Below are 21984 nucleotides of genomic sequence, written 5' to 3'. Positions count from 1 at the left end.
TTTTTCAATTTAATCAAAAAATTCCTGACCAGCTTTACTGATCGTATCAAAGAAAGACACAGGTCTTTGTAAATCAGAAAGTCAATGGAGCTACGCTGATTTATACAAGCTGAAAATTTTGCCCTCTAAGTGCATTTGACATGATCTAATTTTGATAAACCTGTGCTGACTAATATTTATCCATTTATTTTCCTCTGGAATATTCAGAAATTTGTTTTATAAGTGATTCTGATAATTTACCAGATACTGAAGTTAATATTACTGGTCAGTAATTGTCAGGGTACCCTTGATTTCCTCTGCCTAAAAATTACAGCTCAGCTATAGATAAGGGTTAAGATCAGCTTTCTGTTTAAATCTTGACTCTTCTTAGTGCTCTAAAATCCAAACGGTTAATCAGATTGCCTTGAAATTTGGTGTTCCTCATGTGGTCATTGGAGTTTGTTAATGAGTCAATTTTGGGCACAGTTGACTAAGGGGTTCCTGAGATACAGTGCCCAGAGAAAAAACAGCTTTTCTTAAAGTTGACAGATCCTGGTGACTTTTTTCCTTAATAGATAGAGATCAAACCAGGGCTCAAAGCATCACACCCAGGTGTTCAACATGCAAGGGCACCCACCAGCCCTTTGGGAGAAATCAAATTAAAACAGTATTTGAAAAAGATTTTGCTTCTCCAGTTAGGCTCCTTTCAAGCTTCATGTGTTTATTCTCAATCCTAATAGATCACAATCAGCATGCACAGATAGAGGTGTTAAAAGGATTGTTAGCCGCAAAAATTCAACACCAGGTGGTTTAAGGCCTCGGGCAGAAGAAGTCTGGAAAAGGTTGGGAGGTATATTGCTAAAATCTGTCTCTGTTAAGAGGGTTTGTTTGTTTTTAATTTGGGGGGAAGATAATCAAAGTATTTTTGTAAAAAAAAGTTACACACACAAATGCTTACTGGTGGGGAAGGGGCATTTAGAGTGGGGGGGAATAGGGGTGAGAGGAGTTTGGGGCTGCATCAAGGGGAGGGGTAAATGGGAATGGGTATGGGGGGTTAAGAGGGGCTGAGAGAGTCAGGTGAGGGGGTGGAACACTGGGAAGGGGACAGGGAGATGCATGGCAGGGGAACTGGGGGAGAATAGGGGCAGGGGCAGCTGTCAGTCCCACATTCTCTCCTTCTCTGTGTGTGCCAGGATCTGTGGGGATCTAAGCCCCTCTCCCTATCCCCCATGTAATCTGCGGGTCCCTGTCCCCACTGGTGGTGTCTGAGCCCTGCTTCCTGCCCCTGTGAATGTGCCAGGATGGGGGGGGGGCGGCTCTGCCCATCTATAGGGGTGTGATTCCCCTTCCTTGCCTCCTTGTGTAAGCCAGGTTCTTCAAGGGTTTGGCCTTTCTGGGGATGTCTGAGCCCTACTCCCTAACCCCTTCATGGGATCTGGGGGGGGGGGGGTGTCATTGTTCCCCTGGAGGTGTCTGAGCCCCACTCCCTGCCCCACATATGTGTGGCAGGACCTGAGGGCTCCTGTGGTCAGTCTGGCACCCATCCCTACCCCCTTCATGTGAGACAGATTGGGGGGTCTTACCTTACTCAGGGCATCTGAGTCCAGCAGGATCTGAAAAAAGCCTTACCTCTCTGGGTGGGGAGGGGGAAATTAGAACTGGTATGTTCAGAGCATACACCAAGAACATACTGCTGAGACTGGGGTGAGGAGCTGAGAACGGGTATGCTTGAAACACATCAGAAAATCTCCAACACTGGGAAGGGAACACCCACTGACATGAATGGAGCAATGCATGCATCTCAGCGGGATCTGTTTCATCTCCATGCGGGGAGGTGTTCTCTTTCAGTTGAAAACGTCTCATTCAGATAAATGGACCACTTAAGAACTCTCTGGGCCTACAACTTTGAAGTTTGAAATCCAGGCTGGGCAGAATCTGAGAATGAACAGTAAACGTTTGGGGAAAGATCTGCCTGTGTCAAAGTGGGTGGTGGTGGGTGGTTTTCGTTGTTGTTGTTTTTAAGAGATGTAATCTGAGTACAGCAGATTATTCAGAAGGCTCTGACACTGTTTTTGAAAAGAAAATACATTACTCGTGAATGCTCAGTGGGAGGGGAGGGTGATGGGAGTGCAAGTGTAGGTGCCAATAGCGGAACTGGGGTTTGGGTCTGCAGCAAGGGATGTGGGTATTATGGGGAAGGGGATACATGAGAATGGATGATAGGGGAGAGAAGAGGTATTGGGGAACTCGTGTAAGGAGAGGGGATGAAGGGGAGAAGACAGGAGGGGTTAAAGAATAAGTGAGGTAGCACAAGAAGTTGGTGGTTTAGGGAGATCCCGTCAACCCTGAATTCTCTCCTTTTGTGTGTGTTCTGGGATCTGGGGGGCCCTACCCCTCTGCAGGGGTCTGAGCTTCTCTCCCTGATTGCTGTGTGTTCTGGGATTTGGGGGAGGAGGGAGTCGTGCTTCTCTTTGGAAGTTCAAGCCTCTCTCCTTGCCCATTCCTGTGAGCTGAGATCTGGGATGGGAGGACTGAAGTTAACATAAATGTAAACATCTGAAATCCAGGAAATGAATAGTTAAAGTACAGGTCAACCTTGTATAGGTTGAGGGGGCTGGCCAGCATGTGTGTGGGGAGAGGCCTAGTTTGGGGTGAGGGGTGGATGGGGTTGGCCTGGGGCATGTCTCGGGGAGCCAGGATGAAGCAGGGGCAGGAGACCCAGCTGGGAGTAGGTAGTAGGAGTGAGGGGTCTAACTCAGTGTGCAGCTTGGGTGAAATGACCGAGATGGCATATGGCCCTCCAGTGATCTGCTGCTATGATATGTGCATCCAGCAGCACAGGGAGGAGCAGCAAGGAGCAACTTCTTACATATTAATGGCTTCCGTGGTGTACCTAATGTCTTAATGGCATGGGAAGGGGCAGGGGATCTGGAAATGTTGGTGAAGGAACTACATGTTGCAGGAAATGGTGGGGTAGAGGTGGAGAAGGGGAGAGAGAGAGAGATCAGTATTTTCTTACACACTTAGGGTTACTATAACAACCACGTACTAAAACTGGCAAGGATTTGGGCTATAGGCCATGGATGAGATTTCTCTCACTGGCCCTGGTAGGAACTACACATTGCAAACATTTCAAAGCATGACCATTATCCCCATTCCACTGTAACAAAATGTACAGGAAGGGGGAGGAGCACGCAGGAATCCCATAGCAACCATTTGGAAAGACCACTGGACTGGGATTATTCCTAGCTCAGCCATTGGCTTGCTGGGTGACTTTGAGCAGTCACATCATTGCTTTGTACCTCAGTTTCCCATCTGTAAAATGAAAATGATGTAAAATTCTTTGAGCTCTACTGCTGAAAAGCACTATATAAAAGCTAGGTCTTTTGATTATTACCTACCACAAAAACACATCAACGGCAAACCAAGGTGAGAACTACAGCTGCCTAAATGACCACTGATTCCTACCAACAAACAATTCTCTTACTGTTTAAAAAACTAGGAGATTAAATGGCAAAAATCTTGGTTAAAACAGAGTTCAGGTTGCCCAGTGATAGCTCACAGCCTTCCGGAATGTTGAGTGCAGCAAAACTCAAACTTCTGAAAAACCAGAAAATAACTCTGCCCTCTTCGAGTGATACTCCACAACTCTAATAATACACATAGGTGCATGCTGCCTTTTCACTGTAATGGGCAGGTGCTGCCTGCTAGCCCTACTCTCAAACACTGATCCTAACAGTGTTCCCCTAACAGAATATCACGGTTGTAAAATTTAACATCCACTTCAGACCCCTTTACAACCCCTTCACTTGCACACAGGATGTCACCTAAACCTGTACTTTCCCCTGCTCATCATTAAATCCACAGACTGCTCTCATATCCTAACTTACTATTAACCATACCCATCTGCTACTGACACAACCTAAACAAATGATTCAGGCTTGACCCTCAAGGTATATAAACACCTCTTTCCTCTGAGAACACACACTGAGGGAGATTCAGACCCAGATCTCCTTGTATCACAGTCAGAGCTCCTCCAAGCTGCTCTAACTTATTCCTACACCATTCAGTACAGCTACACCTAACACAGTGACCGCAGCTGGAGTGCATGCAGATAATTCCCAGTGGGACAGAGTTATGGTTGTATGGTGGTTTACCTTAACTCTGAATTTCCTTGTTTTCAGAAGTTTGTATTTTGCTGAACTCGACATTACTAGGCAACCTTAACTCTGAACTAACAAAGATTTTTGCCATTTAATAGGTATTATATTTGGCTGCCTTTCCAGTCCCCTGGTACCTCATCTGTCCTCATTGTGTTCTCAAAAATGTCAATAGTACAGACACTTCTTTTGTTAATTTCTTTGGTACTCTAAGGTATGTTACATGTTCTCTGAGGTTTGCTCAGGGTATCAAATTTTTCACAGCTTGGGCGACCAAATAGACCCTCATTTTGTGCGTTTGCCATTCTGACTATAATCCTTATTACCTCCCAATACTTATTTCCATTTTGTCCTCATTTCATTTAAAGGTCATTAAAAATACATTGAAAAATATGGCAACAAACTGTTAAGGGAACCAGCCATTTCCCTATTGCCACATAAACTTTCATCGCTTGCTATCTTCCCCATCTGATTTACACTACCCATCAAACATTCTCATTGCCTCTTTGACCTTGATAGTTTGTGTTTAGTTATAACTGTGTCCTAGCTGTGTTGTACAGCAATTAACATTTTAATTTTGTTTTATAGTGAGTAATGTTTTAGTTCATATTAGCGGCATTGTATATTGGAAATAGGTGCCATGAAAATTTTAATATGATTTTATAATCTACTAGTAATACCTTACTTTGATATTTGTATATTTTGCTAATTTTAGGGCTCGAGGATCAGTCTGAGTGAGCAATGAATGTCATGCAGGGTAATAATGAATGCTGAATTATGTGGCAGTGGGGAACTGTAAAGATCACTTAAAGATTCATTTCCAGACCTTATACATATTTTGAAAATTATAGATTTTTATTTTTGTTTTGGTAAAGAAACTAATTTAGGTTGGGAAAAGGGCTAGCTGGACTGGACTGAAACACTACTTCAACTTTATCGCCTTTTCAACATTGTTTTTTGTGTACGAATTTCCTTGTTTATAATGAATGCTAAAAGTTTAAACTGGGGTCTATAATTGGGTCTATAACTGGGGATAAGGTCTGCAGGAAGAAAGTCCTGCTCTTACAGATTTTATGAGGGCCACCAACATGTGGTTCCCCATGTGAGCAGCTCCCCCCGGCCAGCTGTTCTGGGGCCCTACGCAGCCCCCCCATGGGGGGGCGGGTGCGTGTGGGTCCCAGGCCTCTGCGGGGAGAGGAGCAGGGGGCTGGCCCCAGGCCTCCGCAGGGGTGGGGGCTGGCTTAGGGGGCAGGGGGGAACCAACCCCCAGCACTCACCGGTGGCACGGCTGGGGCCGGGTTGCTGCACTTCCCGCTGCTGGTGAGTGGAAGCGCGGCCCTGCTGCATTCCTCAGGGGAGTGGGGGCGGGGCAGGGGCAAGGGCTCTGGGCAAGAGCCGGAGCAGGGGCTGGAGCAGCACGCAGCTGCGCAGGGCACCAGGAAATTTGATGCCCCAAATTTCCTGATGCCCTATGCAGCTGCGTGCTCTGGGTATGGGTAAGGACAGACCTGCATGTGAAATCTCAGGAGGATCAGTTTGCCAGTAGGGAAAGTAGTAGGGTGCGGTTGAAAATCAGGCTTATAGGGCCTGTTCCAAAGCCCATTGAAGTTGATAGGGCAAAAGATCTATCTGGCTTCAAGATTAAGCTCGATAAGTTTATGGAGGAGATGGTATGATGGGATAACATGATTTTGGCAATTAATTGATCTTTAAATATTCATGGTAAATAGGCTCAATGGCCTGTGATGGGATGTTAGATGGGGTGGGATCTGAGTTACTACAGACAATTCTTTCCTGGGTATCTGGCTGGTGAATCTTGCCCATATGCTCAGGGTTCAGCTGATCGCCATATTTGGGGTCGGGAAGGAATTTTCGTCCAGGGCAGATTGGAAGAGGCCCTGGGGGGTTTTCGCCTTCCTCTTTAGCATGGGGCACGGGTCACTTGCTGGAGGATTCTCTGGACCTTGACGTCTTTAAACCATGATTTGAGGACTTCAATAGCTCAGACATAGGTGAGAGATTTATCACAGGAGTGGGTGGGTGAGATTCTGTGGCCTGCGTTGTGCAGGAGGTCAGACTAGATGATCATAATGGTCCCTTCTGACCTTAATAACTATGAATCTATGATGTGGAAAGAGTCTCATTGATTTCAATAGGTTAACAATCAGGCCCCTAAACATGAAGCTTCCCATAAATTACTGAGTGGCCCGTTGATTGTTTATGTTTCCATTATCCTCTCAGCATTTAGGCCCAGATCCACAAAGAGATTTAGTCTCCTAGCTTGCATTGAAATGTAATCCAGTGATTTTTTTCCCCTCTCTTCTATTATTTTAGCAGAAATAGAAGCTAAAATTAGGGGACTAAATTGCCATAATCTGTTCTTTCTGTCTGAAAATTGGAACTATGTATACGACTTTGGACACCTCCTCATTCTCTGATTTTTCAAAAATGGTTATCATCAGGACATTATCATTATCCAATTCCCTTTATTCTCCGGGATGCATATCATCCAGGCCAGCTGATCAGTGTACATTTGAATTTTCCTAGTGCTCCCTTATTTCATCTTTTTTAGGAGATAAAATTTCAAGATCCTCCTTCCTTATTCATTCAGACCTCAAACTTCTTTTCTATCTTTTTTTGGTTCTGTAGCTGGATTTTAAAAGCGTTCAGTGTCTTAGTAATTTCTGAGTCATTATTTTACTGAAGTATCTACTCCTCCCTTGTACTTCTATCTTCCCTGACATATTCATAAAAACTCTTCACATTCCCATTAACCACTTTAGCTATAGCATTAAGTTATTTTACCTCCCTGCCCTTTTCCCTGCTTTTAACGTTCCATTTTGGTTGCCTCCCCCTTTTAACTTCCAGTGCAGCTTTTATTTTTAAACTTCAGAAGTTTGAGCCCATATTGACTGCTCTTAGGCCTGGTCCACACCTAAAACTTAATACCCCTGAGGCATATTAAGCCAATTTAAGCTCCAGCGTAGACAGCACTAGGTCAACAGAAGATTTCTGTCAACCAAGCTACCTCCTCTCAGAGAAGTGGATTTACTACAGCATCAGAAGAACCCCTTCCATCACTGTCGTAAGTGACTACACTACAGTGGCGCGGCTGTGCCACTCTGGCATTTCTAGTGTAAATATGAGTACTTCAGGGCTTGTTTTTTTCCAGGGAACTATAGTCTGTTGATTATTTTTGTAGTATCTGGAAGCCCCAGTCATGAACCAGGACCCCATTGTACAGTCCTGCCTTTTACTGGGGCTCAGTTCTTTAAGGGAGAGGAATTCTGGGACGTGTAATTTTCCAGGAGAGATGAAGGGAAGGTGTCATTCCAGATCATATGACAGAGTATCATGTGATAGTCAAATTATAAATACAACTTCTCTCGGATCATTAGGAGAGGAGGGTTGGAGGTGAGACCTAGAGAAGAGAAACATGGAGCCCAGGAAAAAACTTGCAGCAATATAGTGCTGGAGGCCTGGTGCTGGGGCCAATTCCCAGGCCAGAGGCATCCAGTGAAGAAGGGAAAGAAAGAAGTTTCCTCCCACTTCAGCCATGCATCATTAGGGTAAGGCATTGTATTGTCTGGTGATAGCAAAAGGACTATTGAGTGAGCCTAGGGAGGAGAAAAGCCTATGGATTTACACCCTTGTGTCAACAGGGTGTATTGGTGGCTGCAGCCTGGGGTTGGGCATCTCTGCTTCAACAGATGAGGAGGAGAACTATATTGTTGCTAGACTTTTCTGGTCCCCTAAGAAGGGAAGGATTCTAACAGGTTTGGCTGGAGGGATAAACCCCAATATAACCCATCCATGAGTATGGATAAACCCCAATATAACCCATCTAACACCATCCTGTTTTCTTTATCTGGGCCATAGATGACTCCCTGTGTCTCTTCTTTCTGTCTAGTGGCTCCTTCCTTTGTGTCACCTTGGTCACTGGTTTGGATTACTTTCCGTCTTCCTCCCTGTGTTGGGGTTTACAGATCCAACACTAAGGGCTTGGCTACACTTGCGAGTTAGAGTGCATTAAAGCAGCCACAGGCACCCTAGCTTACTATCCGTCCACACTGGCAAGGCACGTAGAGCGTTCTGACTCCACGGCTAAAGTGCTCCTGGTACACCACCTCGGCAAGAAGATTAACACTTGTTGCGTCTTGGCTGAAATGCCTAGGCGTCAGTGTGAACGAGGTGTTGCATTACTGCTCTCTGATCAACCTCCAGAAACGTCCCATAATCCCCTTAAGTCAAGTGGCCGCTCTTCTCATTGTTATGGAATTGCTGCAGGAATGTGGATATACCCTTTGAAAGCTCAGTTTCTGACAGCCGGCTGCTTATCTGCTCCGAGACAAAGCAACCATTAGTGTGGAATGCTGTGTGTGAGAGAGAGAGAGGTGGGGAGGGGGGTCTGCTGCTGTCTGAAATTACAAGACAGCATGCTGACATGCTCTCAGCCCCCCCAAAACCCCACTCTCTCTCTCGCCACACGTACACACAACACACTCCCTGTCACACTCCACCCCACCCCCATTTGAAAAACACGTTGCAGCCACTTGCATTCTGGGATAGCTACCACAATGCACTGCTCTCTGTGGCCATTGCAAGAGTTGCTAATATGGCCATGCCAGTGCTCTTGTAGCTATCAGTGTGGACAGATTGCAGCGCTTTCCCTACTGCACTCTGCAAAGGCTGGTTTAACTCAAAGCACTGTACAGCTGCAAGTGTAGCCATGCCCTAAGGCTAAGGGAGTGATGGAGCAGTACTGAGCCAAGAAGTCTGTGCCTCTCAACAGCTGCAGAGCTTACTCCAAATGGAGGGTCTGCTTAAAAGGGGACTCTGACAGGAAAGCAGGGAGAGAGCGAGGGAGAGACTGTCTGCAGGAAGGCAGCAGCTTCAGGGACAGAGGGATCTACAGGGCAAAGGTCTGGACTGTGGGTAAGACCTGACCGGGAGGCCAAGCCTTGACCCCCTTTTTTCTCCACCTTCTCCCTGACAAGGAGGAATAACTGGATACTAAAAAGTTTGCTGAGAAGCCCCAACTGACTGTCTGAATCACTGAGACTGTGGGAGCAACCCTTCACTGAGAAGGAAGCTGAGTGTGGGACCATGCCCCAAACTGAGGGGAGAACAGGGGAGGCTGGTCTGAGATACCATCTAGAGGGGACTGAGACTCTTCTCACCCCTTCCCCCACTGGGCTGAGACCTGGTGGAGAGTGAGGGCCCGGGTCCTGCTTTCCTCTCCTCCAGCTGACATGGGGAACGCGGGGAGCGCTGGGGGACAGCAGACTGTAACTCAGTTGCTAGGCCCTGAGATTGCCCAGTAGGGCCATCCGAAGTCTCTAGGAGACTGCTGAGCTGCAGCTTCCTGGCCCTAAGTGAAACCAGCTACACTCCCATTCTCAGCCTATATCTGCCTCCTCTTCAACGGTAGAATATCTATTGCTGACAAGTAAGATGAAAGACCTCATAGATGTTTGTTCTCTTCCCATCTTTCTTAGTTGCATGGTTGAGATTTTTAAAACTGTCTAGAGGAATAATTTGAATGGAAAAACCCCTTAAATTGTTTTGAAAACCTCAACCTACACTTGGTCACCTAATTTCTTGCTTTTGCAGAATTATCTAATACACTGTTTCAACTTCAGTGTCTCCGATGGCTCTTCCCTTTTATGCATAGTTTCCTTCTGACAAGTACAGGTGACTCCAGCAATTGGTGATGACAAGTCAAGGAGTGTTTCTGTGACTTCAGGGTTGATATTTTATTCTTCCCACACAGGGTTTTTTTCTTTTTCTTCCAGTAAGTGTCAAGATTTTGTCGCATTCTATAAAAGCATGAAAAGCTGAGAGAGCTTTGCCTACTATTACAAGTAATTAACAGGCTACAAATGACTTAAAGTTGTTCCCAAAACCAAAAGCAATCCAGAGCTCTGCAAAAGCTAGGTCATGCATAGCATGCTTGATTCCATCAGTGCCTAATATTCTTCAATATCTTAAACCCAAGTTTAGGCCAAGTTAGAGTATGGAGTCAGCGCTGATAGCACCCATGATGATCTCCTCTTGGCTATGAACAGAGATCAGTCTCTAATGCTATTGCTCTTAGATTTGTTGTGGCCTTTGACACCTCTACTCAGAAGACTCTGCTAGCTCATCTGTGCAACCTGGCAGAGGAAGCTGGTCTTTTGTTAAGCAATCTCCGTTCTTTCCCCTTTCAGAATTCTAGAGTGGTAATGGGTGGCTGCCCATCTCCACCAAGGGCCCTAAATGAGCACTGCTAGAGGATTCAGTCCTGTCACTTCTTTCATTGAACTTACATTTGTCTACCAAAGGAGATTGTAAGATGCTGTGATCTTCATGCCAAAGACATCCACCACTCCCATTCTTTCTTGTCAGCTGCAGACATTCTTATGTTCCCATGCCTGAAAGAAGTAGGGAGAGAGTGGGGGTTGGCTCAATTCAATCCAAGCAAAAGAGAAGTGATGCAGATTGGTATAAAGCAACACTCTGAGGAGGGAAAGTCTGGAATCACCTCTCCAGCTGAGGTCATATGCCCCCCAGTTGTCAAGGTGGGGCACTCCTCTCTTCTTCTGGATTCCCATAGAGCAACCATGGCCAAAAATGCCTTTTACCATCTACAGATGGCCAGGAGCCCTTTTCTGCTGGTTGATGAACTAGACACAGCGATTCACACCTTTGCCAACTCCAGTCTATGTTGTCATAATACACAACACCTAGGTGTAACCATGAAGGCCCCCTAGAAGTTAAATTGTGTACAGCATGCAGAGGCCCACCTGCTAGCGAGACAAACCTCTGACAACATACCCCTCTGGGGCTTCACGGTCTTCACAGGCTGCCTATCCAGTGCAAAGTCCAATTCAAGCTCCTGGTATTCACCTACAAAAGCCTACATTTGCTTGGGTCTAACCATCTTGATGATGGTTTCTGGCTCCACACCCTGGAATGACAGTTGAGTTCAGGCAAGCTGGAGTTACTATATGGAGTTGGTCTAAAACTTTCTCAACATAGGGCTTGTTGAGGTGAAACATCCTCTGCAAGAGACCGGAATCAGCCTGAACCTTACCTCCTTCTGACTACACTGTAAGATACAGGAATCTTTGAAGTGGATTCTCGGTCTCCCTGACTCTGCTTGGAGTCTGACCCTTCTAACAAGAGGCTCTGAGGGAGGACAGCCATACTCCCACTGGGGGAACTCCCCTGTATAAATCTATGTTTAAGATTGGTCTGATACTACAGTGGTGGCTGGTTTAGAAACACTTGCAATAACTTATAAAGAAATAATAGCAGCTCCCAAAAGCACTACCATGTCACATGTACATTCTTAGTCATTATCATGGGGTGAATAAATGTTATGAGGGATAATGGGGATATATACTTCATGTGCCCGTTTTGCTCTCTGGATCAGAAGTGCAGTTTCACCAACAGTGATGCATAATTTCTTACTATCCATGTTAAGTAATCTGTTGCCTGACATCACAAAAACCTTCCAGGAGGAATACAACATTGAAACACTTCTGCCATAAATTAGCTCTATGCAAAAACCTGTAAAGAAGCTAGGTGTGTTTTGGGACATTTACCTTCTAGAAAGCAACTGATGAAGCTCCCAGCATCATAAATTAAGGCAGTTACAGATTTTCTTTTGACAATGGGAAGGAGGATAATTACTTACTCTTCTTACTTTTAAAAAAAGTACTTTTACCCACTGTCACACAAGAACTCTGTGACGGAACCAGGAGATCTAGATTCAATTACTGTGGCACTGGATGGGATCTTAACCACAAGACCAGCTTTCATAATCATGGACTACCAGCAGGTTCTCTCTTAGTAAGATGGAAAAATTTCCAGTAGATCAATGGAAACAAGAGTGAATTTCTTCAAGTTACTGAATCAAAATGATTCATTACTGAAAATTGAGGGCAAGGGAATTGCACAGTACTGTTGATGACTCTCATACACTTTAAGGCAGGAAGGGACCAACGTGATCATCTAGTCTGATTTCCTGCACATTGCAGGCTGAAGAACCTCACCCACTCTTGTAACAAGCCATAACCTCTGGCTGAGTTACTGAAGTCCTCATATCTTATTTTAAAGATTTCAAGTTACAGAGACTTCATCATTTACTCTGGTTCATACCAATAACTGACTCCTGCAGAGGAAGGAGAAAACCTGTCAGGGTCTCTGCCAATCTGACCTAGGGAAAAATTCCTTCCCAACCCCAGTATGGTGATCAGTTAGATCCTGAGCATATGGGCAAGATCCACCAGCCAGACACTTGGTATACTCTATAGTAACTCTAAGCCCTTTCCATCCAGTGTCCCATCTCCGGCTATTGGAGATATTTGCTACCAGTAGTCATGGATGAGCCATATGCCATTGTAGGCAGTTTCATTATACCTTCCCTTCCATAAATGTATCAAGCTCAGTCTTGAAACAATTTAGATTTTTTTGCCCCACTACTTCCTTGGAAGGCTGTTGCACAACTTCATTCCTTTGATGGTTAGAAACCATCTAATTTCAGGGCTAAACTTTTTTTATATCCATTTGTTCTTGTGCCAATACTGTCCTTAATTTAAACAACTCCTCTCCCTCCCTGGTGTTTATCCTTCTGATGTATTTATGGTGAGCAGTCATATCTCCCCTCAGCCTTTCTTTTGTTAGGCTAAACAAGCCAAGCTTCTTAAGTCTCCTTTCATAAGGCAAGGTCTTTACTCTTCTGACTATCCTAAAAGCCCTTCTCTGCATTTGTTCCAGTTTGAATCTATCTGAAACATAGGAGACAAGAATTGCACAGAGTATTCCAGATGTGATCTCATCAGTGACTTGTACAATGGTAATAACACTTATCTATCTCTACAGGAAATACCTCACCTGATGCATCCGAAGATTGAGTTAGCATTTTTCACAGCTGCATCACATTGGTGGCTCGTAGTCATAATGTGATCACCCAACATACCCAGGTCTTTCTCTTCCTCTGCCATTTCCAACTAAGTCCACAGCTTATAGCAAAAATTCTTCTTGTTAGTGCAAAGTGCAAGGTCATGCACTATTACATTTCATCCCATTTCTATTTCTCCAGTTTTCAAGGTCATCCAAATCTTTTTCTATGATATTCTGATCCTCCTCCATATTGGCAATCTATCCCAACTTCGTGTCATGTGCAGATTTTATTAGTACAATCCCACTTTTTGTGCCAAGGTCATTAATGAAAACATTAAATAAGATTGGTCCCAAGACTGATCCTTGAGGAATTCCACTGGTAGCTCATCTTTCAGCATGAGGTCTCCCCTTTAACCAGTTCCTTAACCACCTTTTGATTCTTGTATTAATCCCCATTTTCTCCAATTTAACTAATAATTTACCATATGGAACTGTAACAAGTGCTTTACTGAAATCCAGGTAAATTAGTCTACTGCATTTCCTTTGTCTAGAAAATCAAGTTATCTCAGAGAAAGAGATCAGATTGGTCTGGCAGGATCTCCTTTTGTAAATCCATGTTGTATTTTATCTTAATTACCATTTTCCTCTCCCTTTAATTACTCTCTTTCGAAATTTGTTTCAATACCTTGCATACAATTGAGGACAAATTAACAGGCCTGTAGTTTCCTAGATCACATTTTTTCCTTTCTTAAATATAGGTAATATAATTGCCCTCCTTCAGTCATAGGATACAACCCACAAGTGTACAGATACATTAAAAATCCTTGCTATTGGGCTTTATGTGCCAGTTCCTTTAATATTCTTGGATGGAAATTATCCATGCCCCCAGTTTGGTCTCATTGTGCTATTTGAGTTTGGCTTTCATCTCATATGTGGTAATTTCTGCTTCCATATCCTTGTTCCCATTAGCCACACTGCCACTGCCCTCAAATGCCTCATAACCCTTATTAAAAACAGAGGCAAAGTATTCATTTCAGGTCTTGGGCCATAACTAGATTATCTTTAATTTTCTTTCCTTGTTTTCTTTTCATTTATAAGGCAACAGAGCCTTTTACTATTGGTTTTAATTTTCTTTTCAAGGTCTGCTTGGCTTTTGGCAGTTCTCACTTTTCCCCCTGCACTTTCTGACATACAAGAGGTATCTTTGCTTGTTGAGCCATCCCTTCTTTCATGCCTTGTAGGCTTTTTGCTTTCTCTTAATAACCTGTTTGAGATGCTTGTTCATCCAATTTGGTCTGCAACCTTCCCTACAATTTTTTCCCCTTGCTTGGGATACAGGCTTCAGATAGCTTCTGCAACTTTGACTTAAAGTAGTTCCAAGCCTCCTCCACATTCAGGTCCTGGAGCTCTTCAGTCCCGTCTACTCCCCCAATTCTCTTAATATGTTTAAGGGAATTTTTGCCCTTTTGAAATTAACTAAGGTTGTCTTCTACAACCAGTTCTTCTGTGAGGTCCTTGCTACTTACCAATACTAAATTTAACATGGCATCACCTCTTGTTGGTTCAGTGACTATTTGGTAAGGAAATCTGTTCACATCCAGGAACACCTGGGCCCTACCATTATTAGTAGCATTAGACCTGCAATCTATATCTGGGAAGTTAGTCTCCTATAATCACGCAAGTCCAGGAGCATTTATTTCATTAAAATATTAGAGGTCTCTATCCATACCGTATCCTGGCGGTCTGTAGCAGACCCCATACGCTATCACAGTGGAGCATCTTTTACCTTTCTTCCGCAAACTGATTTTGACCCAAATAGATTGTTGAATCCATTCCATGGCTTCTAATTTCTTTACAGTCTACCTTGTCATTAATAAACAAAGCTACTCCACAACATTCTAGCTTTATTTCTGTCTTTTCTGAACAGTACTTACCCATCAATACCTGTATTTGAGTCATAACTACTATTCCACCATGTTTCCATTATCCCTATAATATCAGGTTTCACTTCTTGCACAAGTAGTTCTAGTTTCTCTGTTTTGTTACCCTGGCTCCTTGCACTGATGTAAAGGCATCTTAGTTGTTTCTGCTTGGCATTACCCAGATTCCTCACCAGATTAAATACAGTCACTTTACTGACAGTATTGCCTACCTGACTGTTACTGCCATTGGTATTGGCATTATGTTTCCTCTTGTCCATTCTCCTACCCTCTGTTGTTCCTTTCTCCATTGCTATTCTCATTTACTTGATTTTCCTCCTGCACAATGTTAGAATTGGGTGTGGAGATTACATGAGCATCTGCCAGCCGTCACCCGCAAGTTCCTAGTTTAAATCTCTTTTAATCAATTGTGCCAATCTCCATTGCAGAAGTCTTTCCCTCCCTACTCAGATGGAGTCCATCCCATGAGAACAGTCCTCATAAGTTCAAGTACCCTCTCCAGAATAACGTATGTATCCACAGCTTCCAGATTCAATCATCTTCATTGTCTTTTCCATGGTGCCTCTGTAGCCTTCCCACTGAAACTCCTGTCAAGAAAAAAAATCATAGGCCCCTCTCACCTTCCCCCAAACTCCCCTGTTTTCAGCTCATTTGGCTGGCTCCTGTACCGCTGATCCTGTGCTCTCATCACTAAAAGTGCACCAAAAAACTTGCAATGATCTCTGTAAGCATCACTTTAATTGAGAACACTGTGACTACATGAACAGGAAGAACAGAAGGCGTGCAAGGTGTGGAAGAAGTTGATGTGGAAGACAGAGTAGTGAAAAAAGCTCTGTAACCCCAATTAACCTTTTAAAATAACAACATCATTACTCATCTGTTCCGCCAGCTTTGCGGTCCAATCCTGAGAGGTGCTTGAGTGTAGGGATCACATGATGCAGGTTTCTCAATCCCATCGTTCCACGGGCATCCTACTCGGTTGCCAGCTGCTTTTCAACTGAAGTGTGTCAGGGGAAGAGGGGAGAGTGTGTGACCAGGAGTGTGTGTGAGAGGAGACAGAGACAGTGTGTGTGTGTGTTGGGGGGGGGGGGAGAGTGAGTGTGTCAGCATGCTGTCTTTTTAAATTCAGACAGCAACCAGAACCAACCAATCCTGAGGCAGTGGGAGGAGGACACCCCGACACACACATCAGCCCCCACCTCCCTCCCTGGCTCAGCTCTACACAGCACAGCACTCTCTTCCCCATCTCCTCCCTTCTGCCTGCCCCGTGTTCCCAGTGCCAGGGAGAGCAGGAATCCACAGTAAAGGTTCAGATTCCTTCCGCGTTCTCCCACATCCTCCACAGACCAATGTTCCACCCCTCCCCTATGCTCCAGGCAGAAGAGCATGTTGCTGTTTTCCTGAGGGCATGCTCAGCATGTGAGCTCTCAATGCTGAGGAATGTCAAAGCTTCCTGGAGCTTTGAAAGGAGAAGGGACGCATGCCTACAAGGCAGCAGAGTTCAAAACAGGGGGCAGACCGGTCACGGCAGGCATTGTGGGATACTGGAGGAGGCCAGTTACGTCGACATAATGAACAACAGCGTCTACACCAGGGTTGGGCAAACTACGCCCCGTGGGCTGGATCTGGCCTGCCAGCCATTTTAATCGGGCCTTTGAGCTCGCACTGGGGAGTAAGGTCGGGGGGCCCGCTGCACATGGCTCCCGGAAGCAGCAGCATGGCCCCCCTCTGGCTCCTACTCGCTCCAATGGCCCCATTCCAATGGCCCCCTCCAGCGCTCCAATGGAGAAGGGACATGCCATTGCTTCCGGGAGCTGCTTGAGGTAAGCGCCACCCGAAGTCTGCACCCCTGAGCCTCTCCCCCTGCCCCAACTCCCTGCTCCAGCCCTGATCCCCCTCCCGCCCTCCAAACCCCTTGATCCCAGCCCCACCCCAGAAATCACACCCCAAGCCGGAGCCTGCACCCCTTCCCACACCTCAACCCTCTGCCCCAGCCCTGATCTCCCTCCCACCCTCCAAACCCCTCAGTCCAAGCCCACAGCACCTTCCTATACCCCAAACTCCTCATCCCCAGCACCACCCAGAGCCCGCACTCCCAGCCAGAGCCCGCACCCCAACCCCAATTTTGTGAGCATTCAGGGCCCGCCCTACAATTTCTATTCCCAGATGTGGCCCTCGGGTCAAAAGTTTGCCCACCCCTCGCCTACACTGATGCTTTGTTGCTTTAACTTTGCCGCAAAAAGCTCTATGCCTCTCATCCAGTGGTTTTATTTTGTCAGCAAAACAGGGAAGTTTTGCTGCAAAAAGTAGCATTGTATTGTGTACACCTCTGCTGTTTTGTTGTCAAAAGCTGCCTTTTGCTGACAAAACTGTGGAGTGCAGACAAGGCCTTAGGCACTTACAGGGTTAGGCAGCAGCTGAGCAGGGGTTTTCTGACTGCCAATGGCACCTAAATGTTGGACTTAAGTGGCTTGGCCTCTTTGTGAATCTAGTCCTTACTTTCCATCCCTGATGGTTAGGGCACTACCAAATTCACGGCCAAGAAAAACACATCACTAACTCTGAAATCTGGTCTTTTCTGGTGAAATCTAGACTTTTAGGTGTTTTTACTCTATACTATACAGATTTCATGGGGGAGACCAGCATTTCTCAAATTGGGGGGCCAGCCGAAAAGGGAGTTGCAGGGGGGGTCACAAGGTTATTTTAGGGGGGAATCGCAGTATTGCCATCCTTTCTGCTGCACTACCTTCAGAGCTCGGCAGCTGGAGAGTGGTGACTGTTGGCCAGGTGCCCAGCTCTGAAGGCAGCACCCCTCCAGGAGTAGCATAGAAGTAAGGGTGGCAATACCGGAGCTGGGTAGCTGGAGAGTGGCAGCTGCTGACTGAGGGCCCAGCTCTGCAGACAGCAGCACGGAAGAAGGGTGGTAATACCATACCATAAAAAGAAAAGGAGTACTAGTGGCACCTTAGAGACTAACCAATTTATTTGAGCATAAGCTTTCGTGAGCTACAGCTCACTGCATTGGATGCATACCATACCATACCATACCATGCCATCCTTACTTCTGTACTGCTGACAGTGGCTCTGCCTGCAGAGCTGGGCTCCCAGCCAGCAGCCGCTGCTCTCCAGCTGCCCAGCTCTGAAGGCAGCGCCGTCGCCAGCAGCAGTGCAGAAGTAAGGGTAGCAGTACCGCAATCCCCCCCCCCCCCTACAATAACCTTTTGACTCCCCTCAGTTCCTTTTTGGGTCACAACCCCTACAATTACAACACTGACATTTCAGATTTAAATAGCTGAAATCATGAAATTTACTATTTTTAAAATCCTGTGACTGTGAAATTGACCGAAATGAACTGTGAATTTGGTAGGGCCCTACTGATGGTGCACAAGAGGTGAGACCTTGAAAGAGCCACTGGTTCCTCAGAGCAGGCAAAAATATTACCATTTAAAAGACAACTTTAAGAATGAAAAATATAATTCTTTCTAAAATTAAAACCGAGATTTGGAAGCACACGTCTGCAGCCAGGGGTGGATTCAGCAATAAATTTTGCAGTCAGGGAAAATAGAGGTGCCTGTTTCTATATATTCTTCTGCTTGGAAACAGTGCATAATGCAGCTATTGATTACATAGAATGTTAAGTTCAGATCTTCAAAGGTATTTAGGCACCTAACTCCCATTGGCTTCAATGAGTTAATCATCTAAACACCTATCAGGATCTGGGCCTTGTAGTTTCCTAGTAGATAAATCCCTTTGGGCCAGATATTCAAGTGGTGTAAATTGGCAAAGTCCATTGATTTCAGTCGAGCTATCTGATAGATCTGGTCCTAATGTGCACTTCACATGATCAAAACATGCTTAATTGGGAATTTCACTGAAGTTGGATCTCTACCAGGGAACTGTTCTAAGTCTAAATGAAGATCACTGGCAATGTGTGCTGCTTAACTGAAACATTTTTGAGTGTCACTTAGGTCTTTGTCTGTCATATGCGGATATACACTGTGATCTCTAAAACCGCAGCTTTCAGTCCCTTCTTAGCTAGGACATAAGCAGAAAGTGAATAAAGTCAAAGAATTAAATGAATTTGTCTTATTTTCATGCAACACTGACTGAGCGTGACCATTATCTTGCTCCTTCTTTGGTTATGGCCACCAAGCAGAGTATGTCACCGCAGATTCTGCAACCAGCAGTGGCTAGGCCAAAAACCATTGACTCAGGCCTCCTCCCATTTCTTTGGGCTTATCAGGTAAAGCGATGGGCTCATTGCAATGCCTCAAGAAAGCAGTATTATTTTTGGAAGTACATCCTCCATGAACAAAGAACTCTGTTTAATCAGAACTGAAAGTTGTTCACTAGGGAATTCCTATTAAGCAGATTCTACTGAAATATACGCTTCACAGCAGCCATTTCTGCATTTGAAGCAGTGCCCAGCTGGGCCATTTGCTGCTGATAAATGGATGCCTCTCTTTTCCTTTCAGGCATCAGGATCATTCCACATACACTTGATGACTGAATGAATGTTTCTCACTGCTGCCTCGCTAGGGATTTAAGTGCAGCGACTGTAGAATACAGTTCATTGCTGCCTTATATAACTCAACATCACCTTCACCCATTAGTACCCATGAGCTATATCTAATGCACAGTGGCAACAAGCACTGTATAACAATGTTGGTATGTCATGGATGCATTTAATAGATGAGCCTGTTGAAACCACTACCTCATCCAGAGGGCTTAATTCTTAAATTGAGAGTTTAATTCACTTATCACTTATTTAATATATTTTAAAAACCCCTCTCTTTCAATGTAAAAGTCAAGCACTCAAAAGTTAGGAAATACCTGAACTTAGGTTGCCTGTAGAACCTTAATTCTGTCCTCAGATGCATAATGATGCAGTCTTTTATTACATGATCACATACTCCACCACCACCCCCACCCTGGACCCTTGCCTCATTCAGTGAACAAGAACGGTTGAAGTTTGACAAAATTATAAGCATCTGAAAACAAGGTTATATAACTGAAAGTGTCAGGCAACCTTAACAATAAGCACCTATGCGTGTGTCACCAAACTACAATAGCGACCTCCAAGCTTTGTCTAATTGTTTATTTATAGCCTTCCGATTTTCTTTAGCTATTCAGCATTGCCTTGTCAAGCACTTGCAAGGCATTCACACTTAAATACCTACCAGTTATTTTATATAACTAGATAAATATACTTACTATAGGAAATACTGCAGTGATGTTATCTACTTATGAAAGTATTTATACTCACCTGGCAAGTTTTTAAAGGTAATCACTGTATGTGTTAAAAGAAAAGGAGGACTTGTGGCACCTGAGAGACTAACACATTTATTTGAGCATAACCTTCCGTGAGCTACAGTATTTTCTACTGCATGCGTCCGATGAAGTGAGCTGTAGCTCACGAAAGCTTATGCTCAAATAAGTGTTAGTCTCTCAGGTGCCACAAGTCCTCCTGTTCTTTTTGTGGATACAGACTAACACGGCTGCTCCTCTGAAACCTGTCACTGTATGTGTTGTGGATTTGGGCATTCCAAATGAAATTCACCACTTGGGGAAAACCTAGCAGCACTGAGGAGCCATTAGCCCAAGGAATCAGAGCTGCACGTGTTTCGGCCACATACTTTAGCTCACGCTGACCTTTTTCCTCCTTGCATATTTAAATCCCTCACCCACAGTGCCGCCACATAAGTGGAAGTACTGCTATGTAAATACTCCCCAAATAAGTACTTACCCCAACAAACACTTCCACCTACCGTAAATCCCCACCTCATTTTTTGAAAATATAGGGGTCAGTGACCAGAGTCTGAGAAGTGTTTAGGATTCTCTGCAATATGAATAACTGAGTTTAAAGGGGGCAATAACCACAATTCCAACAGATTTCACTAGCACACACCGTTATTTGGCTGCCTCAGCTGGGTGGGCCAGCGTTCTGTAAGGAGATCAATAAGCTTAGGCGTGCCAACCTACAGCTTTTTGGAACTTAATTTCTCCAGCGTTCAGGGTCTTCAGTTCCTGGGCTTTGTTTCAGATCCATCTTTATTTCAAAAGTGACTCGTTTATTGGCATACGTTAGGACTTGGCAGTTAGTGAACTCAGCAGAAATCAGAAGACACCACGATATACCAAAAAGAAAAGGAGGACTAGTGGCACCTCAGAGACTAACCCATTTATTTGAGCATAAGCTTCTGTGAGCTACAGTATTTTCTACTGCATGCGTCCGATGAAGGGAGCTGTAGCTCACGAAAGCTTATGCTCAAATAAATGGGTTAGTCTCTAAGGTGCCACAAGTACTCTTTTTCTTTTTGCGGATACAGACTAACACGGCTGCTACTCTGAAACCACAATATACCAGACATTGGTATGTCTCTTCATGGACAGGGGTGGAGCTCGTACCAGGATATAGGCAGGCACACACCCTGTCCCCGATCCCCAGTCTGGCTGAGCGCCGTCCAGCAGAGGAGCTAAAGGAGGGTGGGAGGGGCAAAGATAGCTGTTTTCCATCTTTGTGCTCCTACAGCACGTAGGGTGAATTAGAATAGCTCTGGCATTGCTCTAACTTATGCAGGGAGGTAACCGTCTTAAAGGGGCCATTACACCATCTGGGGATTGTCAGAATGCACTAGTGCTCCAGCCACGCCCCTCTCCTGTGCACACCCTAACATGTCCTCTGTGCCAGGGAGCCAAAATGCTGTGCTAACGTTGACACCCAAGGATTCCCTCACACTGGGAGGAATCCTCAATTGCCCTATTTGGACAGCTTTACAGCCCCCATATGCCACCAGAACAGCAAGAAGGGGCCTATAACAGGGACCAGGATCTGGCCCCTGCTTGCTACCCAATGCCATTTTAATTTCCTGAGAGCAACATTTGTCCTGGCAGCTGACAGGATTTGTATTCTTCACCCCATCTTTTATTAATACGCTGCTAGATCTCAAAATGTACTCAGTGTAGCAGTGTTTACATGGGGTGTAAAAAAGAAAAGAGACACCTCTGGAGTGGAT

General features: G+C 45.0%; 1 long non-coding RNA gene across 1 annotated transcript in view; it reads left to right on the top strand.

Moving 5' to 3' along the window:
* Window positions 1-21984, top strand: part of LOC142069491 (uncharacterized) — a 72041-nt gene that overhangs the window by 7567 nt on the left and 42490 nt on the right. The gene's annotated exons all lie outside the window — the stretch shown is intronic.

Source organism: Caretta caretta, chromosome 1 (assembly GCF_965140235.1).
Source record: "Caretta caretta isolate rCarCar2 chromosome 1, rCarCar1.hap1, whole genome shotgun sequence".
Classification (NCBI taxonomy): Eukaryota; Metazoa; Chordata; order Testudines; family Cheloniidae; genus Caretta; species Caretta caretta.
The sequence above is the reverse complement of the archived record's forward strand: the minus strand, read 5'-3'. Positions and strand labels throughout refer to the sequence as shown.